This window comes from Nicotiana tabacum, chromosome 7 (assembly GCF_000715075.1).
Source record: "Nicotiana tabacum cultivar K326 chromosome 7, ASM71507v2, whole genome shotgun sequence".
Classification (NCBI taxonomy): Eukaryota; Viridiplantae; Streptophyta; class Magnoliopsida; order Solanales; family Solanaceae; genus Nicotiana; species Nicotiana tabacum.
In genome coordinates this window covers 22,847,254-22,857,135 of record NC_134086.1, presented here as the reverse complement: position 1 = coordinate 22,857,135, position 9,882 = coordinate 22,847,254, and the positions used below count along the sequence as shown (strand labels likewise).

At 36.0% G+C, this 9,882-nt stretch overlaps 1 long non-coding RNA gene across 3 annotated transcripts; it reads left to right on the top strand.

Moving 5' to 3' along the window:
• Nucleotides 1-4,650: 4,650 nt before the first annotated feature.
• Nucleotides 4,651-9,502, top strand: LOC107823226 (uncharacterized). 3 transcript variants are annotated; one of them, XR_012711519.1, is made up of 3 exons: nt 4,651-4,775; nt 6,296-6,447; nt 9,120-9,502. It is a non-coding gene; the product is annotated as an uncharacterized LOC107823226 (long non-coding RNA). The 3 variants fall into 3 exon arrangements; XR_012711521.1 differs by having other exon boundaries at nt 6,599-9,502; XR_012711520.1 differs by having other exon boundaries at nt 4,667-4,775; nt 6,305-6,447.
• The last annotated feature ends 380 nt before the right edge of the window (nt 9,503-9,882 follow it).

Below are 9,882 nucleotides of genomic sequence, written 5' to 3'. Positions count from 1 at the left end.
ACAATCCGCATTTTGTAGTTCTTAGAGAGTCTGTACTACATGGTAGTGCCAAGGAGTTTTCTATTGGCGAGGATGGTGTTCTACGACTCCAGGGTCGCCTATGTGTTTCTAATGTCGATGGCTTTTGGAAGAGGATTCTAGAGGAGGCACACAGTTCTCGGTATTCTATTCATCCAGGTGCTACCAAGATGTATCGTGACCTGAGACAACATTATTGGTGGCAGCGAATGAAGAAAGACATAATTAAGTATGTGGCTAGATGCTTAAATTGCCAGGGGGCCTACTTCAGCAGATGACCATACCTAAGTGGAAATGGGAGCACATTACTATGGACTTCATAGTTGGATTGCCGCGGACCTTGCGGAAGTTTGATGCAGTTTGGGTCATTGTCGACAGATTGACCAAGTCGGCACACTTCATTCCGGTTGTGACAACATATACTTCAGCGAAGTTGGCCTAGATTTATATTCAGGAGATAGTTGGGTTGTACGGTGTGCCTATTTCCATAATATCAGATAGAGGCCCTCAATTCACTTCACACTTCAGAAAAGCCTTACAGAGTGAGTTGGGGACTCGTGTAGAGCTCAGGATAGCATTTCATACACAGACCGACGGACAGTCAGAGCAGACAGTTCAGATCTTGGAGGACATGCTCAGATCATGTGTGATTGACTTTGGAGGGCAGTGAGATCAGTTCTTGCCTTTGGCTGAGTTTACTTTAAACAACAGTTATCAGTCCAGCATTGAGATGGCTCCATTTGAGGCTTTATATGTTCGGCGATATCGTTCTCCCATAAGGTGGTTTGAGCCAGGCGAGGCTAAGTTATATGGTACAGATTTGGTGAAAGATGCCTTGGAAAAGGTAAAGTTGATCCAAGAGAAACTTCGCACAGCATAGTCCAGATAGAAGAGTTTCGCGGGATGTATTATTTATGGTCGCCAAGAAGGTTATCCTAAAAGTCTCGCCGATGAAGGGTATTATGAGATTCGCGAAGAAGGGCAAGTTGAGCCCCATGTTTATAGGCCCATTTGAGGTGTTGAGGCGAGTTGGGGAGGTTTCTTATGAGAATGCTTTACCTCCCAACTTATCAGGAGTTCATCCGAATTTTCTCGTGTTTATGCTCCGGAAGTACCACGCTGACTTGTCACATGTGTTAGACTACAGCACTATTCAGCTAAATGAGAGCTTGGGTTATGAGGAGGAGCCAATTTCTATTGTTGATAGACAGGATCTCCAGTTGAGATCCCAGAAAATTTCCATGGTAAAGGTTCAGTGGAGGGGCCAACCAGTCCAGGAGGCGACTTGGGAGTCCAAGGAGGACATGCGGAGCAGATACCCACACTTATTCTAAACTTCAGGTATGAATCTAAACTCGTTCGAGGAAGAACGTTTGATTAAGAGGTGGAGAATGTAACGACCCGACTGGTTGTTTTGTTTTTAGAACCCCGTTTCCCAAAATAAGACTTCCCGTACTTGCTTTTACTGATTTATGACTTGCGGGGAAGGTTGGTTCAGGATTTGGAAGAGTTTGGGTTGAAATCGGAACAATTGGTTCCTTAAGGTTGGCTTAAAAGGCCAAGTTTGACTTCAGTCAACATTTTGAGTAAACGACCTCAAAATCGGGATTTAAGGGTTTCAACAGGTTTGTATAATGATTTCGGATTTGGCGTATGCTCGGATCGTGTTTTGGGTGACCCGGGAACATTTTTGGCGCCTAATAGTGAAAGTTGGTTCTTGAAGGTTTTGGGAAGTTCTTTAAATATGGTATGGAGCGGGTTTTTGTGATATCGAGGTCCGAACAAATTTCGAGACCAGGAATAGTTCTGTATTTTTAGTTAGGACTTGCACACAAAATTTGGTGTCATTCCGAGTAGTATAAGTACATTTCGGCGCATTGAAAGTAGATTGAAGAACTTGAAGTTCATAAGTTTGATTCAATTGGTATTAGGGTGTGATTCTTAGTTTTAATGTTCTTTCAGGTGTTCTGATAGTTTGAGCGAGTCCGTTTTATGATTCCAAACTTGTTGGTACATTCGGGCTGGACTCTGGGGGCCCCGAGCTTGAATTGAACGAGGCTCGGACCAAGTTAAAAATTTGAGCAAGAGTTGAAGCTCCAACTGTTGTCATAACCGCACCTGCGATTGGTCAGCCGCAGGTGCAAGCTCGCAGGTGCGGTTGGATCCTCGTAGATGCGGCCCAAGGAGAGGAGCCCAGGTTCCCCAGATGCGGTTCTTCTTCCGCAGGAGCGGTCCGCAGAAGTGAGTATCCGTCCGTAGGTACAACCCCAGCCAGCCCAGCCCAACATTGAAGAATCGGACCCTCGTCCGCAGAAGAGGGACCGCAGGTGCGATCAACGCACCTCAGGTGCGAAAATCGCTGGGGCAGTTCACTTCATTAAACACGGGAGTTAAGCATTTTTCTCCCATTCTTTACACATTTAGGCGATTGGGGAGCTCTCAAAGAGGAGATTTCAACTTAGCATTTTGAGGTGAGTAAATTCGACACAATGTAATTTAAATACATAGTTTATGAGTAGATTATAACACGTAAATTAGTGAAAATCACGGGTTTAAGTGAAAACCTAGGGTTTTGCTAAAAATGAGATTTAACTACGAAATTTGTTATAGAATTTAGTAGAAATCATATATTTATGTTCCTAAGGTTATGAGTAACAACTTCCTTTAAAAATTTCTAGAATTCGAGCATGTGGGTCTGGGGGTGAATTTGAGGAATCTTGCAATTTTTTTAAGGTTGGGTAATCACTTAAATGGTGGAATTGTGAACTTTTGAGCATAGATTGATTAGTTTATGTAATGTTTGACTAGTTTCGAGTCGTTCAACATTAAATTTGGAGATTTGGAGATTTGAATTGGAAAGTAGGCTTGAGACGAGGTAAGTCTCCTTTTTAACCTTGTAAGAGGAAATTAACCTCATAAGTGAATTAAATACATGTTTAAACCTATTTTTGGGGGCTACGTACGTACGAGATGATGAGAGTCCATACATAGCTACTAGTATGCTCTTGTCCGGGTAGTTTAGGATCCGTATCATGCTATAATTAGAATGTTGTGTCCTTACTTGCTAAACTAATCGCTTAAACCATGTTATAAATTCATAAAAGGATTGTATGAAGTTAAATTCACTTCCTTGAAGGTTTGTATGAAATACTTGACTGTAAATGAGAAATTGGTGCTTTCTTGAAAATAAATTGTTATTTGTGGATCGGGCCGAGCGCCTCAGTAGTAAATAGATGCATCTATGGTTCGCGCTGCTCGACCCTCTAGCAATGCACATTTTAACACGATGTTGGACCGGAATGTACCACCTCAGCATAATTGCACATGTTAATTATTTGGAATTCTCCGTGATTTATACTGCTTAAATGCTTTGAAATGTAAGTTGTTACATGATATGACTGAAATTGACATGTTATTTATGAAAGAATGTCTTATCTCTTTCTGTTATTGAACTGTTAGTATAATTCATGATATCTATGCCTAGCATAATACTTTAATTATATTATTGTTGGCCCTAGTAAGTGTCAAGTCGACCCTTCGTCACTACTTCTTCGAGGTTAGACTGGATATTTACTGGGTACATATTGTTTATGTACTCATACTTTGTTGTTGTACTTAATTGTACATGATCTAAGGCTGGTGCATCTAGTTATCCGCCAGGCGCACATACTTGAGCTTGGACTGAGACTTCACGGTGAGCTGCTCCCTTTCGAGCCATTCAGCAGCATGCTAGAGATTCTCTTTTGTTTATGCCTGTCAATTCTATTTCAGACAGTAGGATAGTCATCTTTTGTATATTCTGCTAGTTGCACATGCACTTGTGACACTAGATCTTGACACATATTAGTAGACTTGGGTTGTATTTATATGGTGATGATTTCTTCTATTGGTTTACGTTTTTCTTATCTTAAAAATCTGTTATTTATCAAATGCTTTGAATTTAAGTAAAGTTAGATGTTGGAATTGCTTAAATGAAAATGAGAATTCACTAGTTAATCGGTGTTGGCTTACCTAACAGCGGTATCGGGCGCCGTCACGACCTATAATAGAATTAGGGTCGTGACATTATCGTTATAATTAACTTAAGTTTGGTTTACATAATCAAATGTGGAAACATCATATCTCTAGATACGAAATAAAAATATTTTTACGAAAATTTTTATTTTTCTTTTTAAATTTAAAGCCAACATGTAATATTTGAACCCGGAAAGATAAATTACTAAGCACTTATCACAGGGGATAAGTCTTCCTATTTATTTTTCTACTAAATTTAGTGTACGTGCATTATACGTGTATTTTGCGTGTATAAAAAATATAATATATAATATAGAATAAGAATGAATTACAGATAATATTAATCATTGTCGAGATAAACGTAATATTCATTTAAATGGTAAAATGAATATTACGTTAATATAGTAATTGAACTCAAAGACTAATCCATCATCCATTTTTAGTATTGAATGGAATATCTTAGCTACATCAAACCACTTTTACTACTATTTTTCTATATATTAGAAGAGCAACAGTTTCGACATGTGTGCTTCAATTCTTTTCAACAAAGTCCGAGGGCATTTAGGTCATTTTATATGACCTCTATACGTGCCCTTTTTGAGTGCGTGTAGCTTTTAAGTTACTCCCACATATATGCATCCCTTTTTCTTCTCTTCTAATATATCGTATACAATAGAGTTACAGAGCTTACTCACAGCTTACTCAAATTTTTTACTGGCTTCTCAAATCTCTCCAACTTGCAGGTAAATTTCTTACTCTTCAAAATGAATTTTGTTGCTATCTATGTGTTGTTTCTCCTTTTTTTGTTCCAATTTGTTTCAAACCACATACAATTCTTTTTATATCAATGGTAAGATCACTAAGCAATGGAGGTTTACCTCAAATTCATGAAAATAAACTAAATTAAAGACAGATTTTGTCTATATTCAAGAAGATCCGGAAATTTTCGAGTTAGGATTTTGATGAATGAAATTGGGGGAATTTTTTTTTTTTTTGTGGAGATGAATTAAAATCAAGAGTTCGGCTTTGAATATTCAATTTCTTTCAAAACTTGTATTGCAAATGTTTGTCTTCTCGCTCTAAAGTGTAGCTACAACTACTTTTTTTTCCTCCTTTTTTCTTGGTTCTTCCTTCTGTTTGGGTCATTATTGTTAGTTTTGAAATTTAATGGTTCCTGATATCTTCTCCTCTCATTTTTTCATCTTTTTTTTCCCTTTGTATTCTTCGGCTAATTTTGAAGTTTAGTGATTAAAATTTTCCTTTTCGCTTGTCGGGTTATGTCGTGTCCAGATTGGAGAAATTTAAGTTCGACATTAAAGTCACCAGATAATTTTTCTTCATTTTATATTTTTGGGTGGTAGAATTGTGATAGATATAAATCGACTATTTGTGCCTCTTTTGGTGATGGGCATGAGCCAAACAAATATGAATGATTTAGAAAGAGTACAAATCTTAGTGTGCGATTTTTGTTTGACATCACCATTTGATTTTCATATAAAGGTAAATTTAGGGAAAATAAAAGCTGCAACGTTGTATCGACAAGTCGTTAAAATTGGTGATAAGACTTTTATAGTCATGTGTAATAGAATTAGCGTTTGAATTCGGATGATTTTTAAATATTCATGTATTCAGCTTGATTCTATTTTTTATCGTTTGGACTATCGTTGCCTTGATATTCTTATCCATTCAGTAAAAGCAAATCACAATTTATCCTTTGATCAAGCTTTTCAATTCAGTAATATATGCTAGATCTTTTTGTGTCATATGTTTTACTGCAGAATATTAGAAAATGGAAGTGTTATGATAAGTAAACCGACAACCCTTTATAGTTCGAATACGATAGTCGTGATTGATAAAGGCTGCTTGTACATGTTCTGAATAATGAACTGTTTGCTACATATTTCCGTTGAAGGAGTTCTAGTGTATATTCTGCATATGAAATTGCACAATTGTATCATTATATTTCTTGCTCAAGTGCACTGAAACAGTTGAAATTCATTTTGAATCAAGAAACGATAAGTGTCCCTGGAAAAGACAGGGTAAGAGTAATATCCACAGTTGGTACTTATGAAGGCAAGTAAGTCAAGGTAAATAAATTCAATGTAGAATTTAGAAGGTAAACCTATTTGGCTCCGCTTTGTCACAAGCACGTTGAGGGTCAGAAGTTCAGGGAAATTTTTCTCTTGTATTTTTCCTTTTTTCTGGATTGTGTAGTATTTATAAGAATAGAGACACAATCGAAGTCTAAAAATAGTAGTAATAGTGATAGCAGGTTTTGAGTCTATGACCAAAGTAGGAACCGAAGGAATCAAGAATCAAATGGAGGACATTCAGGAGATAAGGGATGGGAGAGGAAGATGACAAATGAAGAGAGAATGTTGTGTATGTGGGTCCTGAATTCAGATCCCTTCTTCGGTACATTTTTATTATCTATTTGGCAGCATCTTTTATTTTTACTTTATCTTTTTTGGTTTTGTCTTCCTTATTTACTTTTATTGTACTCTTTGGAATTAGCTTAAACTTGTTAATACTAAACCAATGTTATTTCTTGTGATCATATCTTCAGCGCGTGAGTGCTCATTCAAAGTAAGTTTTTGAACATTCTATGTGATTTTCAATTGGTTCGAATGTTGGATTGTGGTTTTCAATTAATTACCTTTTAATTACTCAATTACTAGCTCTTCTAAGAAATTTTGTGATCCAAGAACTAAGGTTCGTCAAGTTATGTGAAATTAATTATTATATAGTTGATAAGCTTAATTGCTTCTGGTGGGTCAAACAGCCAGCATTTCTTACAACAAATCATGGTGGAAATATAATGGGCAATGTCGCATTGTAAATGTCAAACTGCTTACGGTTAGCATGTATGCCTAATCATTTGTAAGCTGCAGAAAAGAATGCCATGTTCTACATAGCTCTTGCACTTCATATCATTCGAGAAAGAAAAACTTGATTGTTTTGGTATTCATTCTTCATTCAGTGCATGTTCGGATATAAAGAGTAAACAATCTCTACTTTTAATGTACCATTATCTGCTTACCTGAAAGCTCTACATTGTACTTCTCCTTTGTTTTTTCTTGGAGCACCTAATTGAGAGTACCAAATCCGACAACTCAGATATGTACATGCCAGTGAATAGAAGTGAGAAAACTCCATTTAATTTATGCAGAGATGATATGTTTACTACGTTACTTCAGTTTGATTCCTTGCACAAGCTTAATGGTTATGGGAAAATTAACATGCTTGCTTGATTAGCTTCTGATTGTTACATGAATATCATTTATATTAGGGGCTAAATTCTATTTCTATCATATTTCTAACTTTTGCTAATTTACTACTTTGAAAGGGATGACTAAAGAGGATCCGCTGAAACCTTGTGAAACTTGTGATTGAAGACTAACCTTATGCAAATGACCTACTCATATATTCTAATCATGTTGGTTGTTGAATTGATTATGCTTTGAGCTCCCTCTAAATTACTTTCTTGAATTTACATATAAAGTTTAAACGAAAAATCTAGCTGATTGCAAGATAAAGATAGCTTTAAATCCACTAATTTATTGTTGCTTACCTCATCATCAATTATTTAGAATAGTGTCCTATTGGTGTAACTTCTATTGTTGGAGGTATTCTACATATGATGTACTTTATGATGCCATTATTAAGAATAACATTTAATCTAAATTTTATATTACCAATATGATCGTGAAATAGAGATAAATGGTAACCTCTATAATGTGAAGTATGATGAAGGAAGGTCTATTGAATTTTTCACTATTGTCGATGCCAGATAAATATTAAATGGAGATTTGGACGGTTATGGCTCTTGTTTGCCATATAATTTTAGGCGTTCAATATCTTGGCTCTAGCTTCTTTCATCCATGTTTCCTTTTCTGTTAACCTGAGTTTTACCTGAGCATTTTTCTATTATTACTTATTTTGCAATAGCCTCAAGCATTTGAATTGGCACATTTACTGGTTTCTCCTCCGCATGTTCTTTCCCTCTCTGTTTTTCTGTTCTTTTTTTATATTTATTTGAGGTCTTCTGAGTTAGATTCCATTACTGAATCTCTGTTTGTTTGATGATTGAGCTACTAAGAGTAGTTCTGTTCCAGTTCCATATTGGCACTGATGTGCTAGCAGACACCATTTTTGCTTTATTTTAACTTTCTTATTTGTATATTTCCTATGCGCTAATTTCATTCGAGAAAGAAAGATTTGATCGTGTCGGTATTCATTCTCCATTGCGTGCAGGTTGGACATATAAAGAGCAACGAATCTCCACATTGATGTGCCATCATCTGTTTATCTAAAAGCACTACGTTGTACTTCTTCTCTTTTTTTTTTTGAAGCACCTAATTGAGAATACTAAAACTGACATCTCAGAAGATAGGTACATTCCAAGGAATGTAAGTGAGAAGGTTATCAAAAAGGAATGCGAGTGAGAAAACATCATTTAATTTCTCTGAAGATGATGTTCAACTGAGAAGGTTATCAAAAAGGAATGCGAGTGAGAAAACATCATTTAATTTCTCTGAAGATGATGTTCACCACATTACTCAATTTGATTCCTTGCACAAACTTAACGTGACGTTAAAATCAACATGCTTCTTGCTTAGCATCTGATTATCACAGAGATATCACTTATGTTTGGGGCTGAATTCTCTTTCTAGAATATCTCTTACTTTTAGTGATTGGTGACTGTGCTAACTTCTTTTTGCTTAATCTTTCTCCCTTCTCCGGGTAATGGACTTAACTTGATTGATAAAGTTGCTCATTGTTCTTATTGTTTGCCCTTTTTATTAGTTTATACTTCTGTAGGAGACCTCTTGATTACTTAACATCCTTAGGGAATCATAGATTTACTAAAGTTGTAAACATTCTTCAATCTGCCCAACCAGTTCAAGGTTGTTAAGATTCTTAAAATGAAACAACAATAATTGAAATAGTATTAAGACACAACTGAATTATTCTATTTGTCTGGTTTTATAATATTGTTGAGTTCTTGATGCTTATATGTCTGCATTAGACTAATTTGTTTCATTTGTGTCGCAGTTACTTATATATACTCTTGATTTGTGATACAGGAATTGCTGCCTAGGAAGATTACTTTGTGGAAGTTAAAGGATATAAATTGCTTAATATAGGTGAAAAGTATAGCTTGAGTCAAAGTCGGGGATGCGGATTATTTGTATTCTCTCTAAAGAAATACTTCAAGCTAGAGGTGTATTCACTTAGAGCTAATTCGATACTTGTATCTTTCAGTGTTTATTGATTGGTTTGAAGATGTAGTTCCTCCTGAAATATTGTGCCTGAGCAAATGTGTGGCAAATGTCATTTTGCATGGCTATCCTCGGGGTGCAATTTGAAGAAGGAAGCAACTATCATTGTGCTTGTGAAATACCGATAAACTTATTTCACTTATGTATTTGTGAAATCATAGCTATTGTATTAGGTATTTATTGTTATATATGTTGTCTATCGCCATTTGGCAGTTGTTTACGTGCATATATTTTTGTTATCTGCCATTCTTATCAAAACAAAATTAATAAAATATAATATTTTCAACTTTTATAATATTGGGCCCGTGCTGACACGAGCTAACACTATCTAGTATATTAGAAGAGCTCGGGTTTCCACCTGGCTGCTTCGTGGTATTTATTAAAAGGTTGAGGGTATTTTTGACTTTTAGGCATTACTACTTATACCTATTTCGTATACGTGGCAGTGAATTATTTATACAAGCCCTACGTGTAAACTGGTTCTTTGTCCTTTGTTTCTCAGCAAGTTTCAAAAGTGAACTTTTAATTTCTATATGTATTCATCCGATTTGTGTTCTTGCTCTCAAGA